The sequence below is a fragment of the Rhagoletis pomonella genome, unplaced genomic scaffold, assembly GCF_013731165.1.
Source record: "Rhagoletis pomonella isolate Grant_MI unplaced genomic scaffold, Rhpom_1.0 Rhpom_scaffold_00002, whole genome shotgun sequence".
In the NCBI taxonomy this organism is placed as follows: Eukaryota; Metazoa; Arthropoda; class Insecta; order Diptera; family Tephritidae; genus Rhagoletis; species Rhagoletis pomonella.
In genome coordinates, this window is record NW_023458556.1 from 10,778,051 (window position 1) to 10,779,597 (window position 1,547).

Genomic DNA, 1,547 nt, shown 5'->3' on the forward strand with positions numbered 1-1,547 from the left:
TCAGCGCTGAAGAGACAATCCTCATTGCAAATAGTTTGCAGTTTGCCGTTGGCATTCAAATACCTATCAAAGAAAATTAAGAAATCGTTAGTGTACCGGAATGAAACAAATCAACAGCCGTTAACGCTTAACGTCATTAGAGTGCTGCTACGGTTGCTGCTTGTTCTATTTACCGGCGATGGTAATTGTTTATAAATGCACACAGCACTTTGCAATTGTAACACCACTCGCCGCTACTAACTACTCACTTGTTGTTGCATGTATGCAAGGCATAACGTCCGCCCTCCTCTGCGCGGAATTCCAATGTAAATAGCGTATCTTCACCCCATGGAATATTCGCATCGACATGTATCTCATCTTGTGATTCGGACAGATGAGCGAAGCGCTTACGTCCAATCGAACGCAAATTCACTTGTGGCCTAGCAGCCAAGTGTACTGTCCAGAATTCGCTGGCGCTAGGAGTTTTAGCGGTACATACGAGTTTGTCGGGTGTACCGCCAAGGAAATAACCACGTGATTCGTTCTTTAATGCCCAACGGCCAGTGCCATCCTCACTGATGCTTATCTGGAAACGACTGCCGGCGTCGCGTTCATCCGTCTCGCATAGCACATTGCCAAACGTATCGACCGATAGATATTTATTAAGATGAGATCGTAGATATATAATACCTGTAAGGAAGCAATAAAATAGAGATGGAGGTAAATATGTGTATATGCATTAAGAGGGAAAGGTTATATCCGGAAACATTGTATTAAGTGGTTGTGATTCTGTTTAGTAAGGGTCTCAAAATTATGAAATTAAGTTAGGTATGTATATATATTCAGACCCATGAGGTTAGATAATACATTAGAGTCAGAGATCCAGAAAGGGTTGTCATATGAGGCCTTGAGAGCCAAAGTAGATTAATTGGCATTTAAAAAAAAATTGAGGCGCAGCTTAAAACGCATGAGTAGAATCGAAACAATAATAGCTCGACACGCGCTTTTGTCAAACAAAGTTCCTCTGCCCTTAGTTTAAGTAAATTGATAAGATAAGCTAGATATTGCTAAATAGGATTACAGCCGATAATATTTTTGCCGCCTGCTAGAAAATTTTAAATTATTAAAATCGACGAGATAAATTACACTATTCGGCAAAATCAACTTTTTTTTCTGTGGCTTGGACCAAACCAATTTTTTTAAGAGATTGAGTCACAAGTAAAAGAGTAATTTCTCCGTTTTGCGATGTAAGCCTCGGAAATCGAAATATGGGCCTTTGAAGTTCGAAATTGGAAAATAAAAGTACGGACATTATCCGCATATGTGGCGTATAATTTTTTTTGTGCAAACTTATATTACGGGTGCTATATGGGCTCAAAGGTCAGGTTCAAAATTTTCTGAAATTTTTTTTTTAAGTTTTCGAACACCTGACCTTTGACCGCTGAAACCTTTGGTTTAGAAATATGTATGTACATACACTTTCCTGCCCCTTTAACGCATTTTTCATCTCACAACACCCAAAACTCCTAGTTATACCGTTGGCGTCTTGGTAATTTTTAACCAAAATC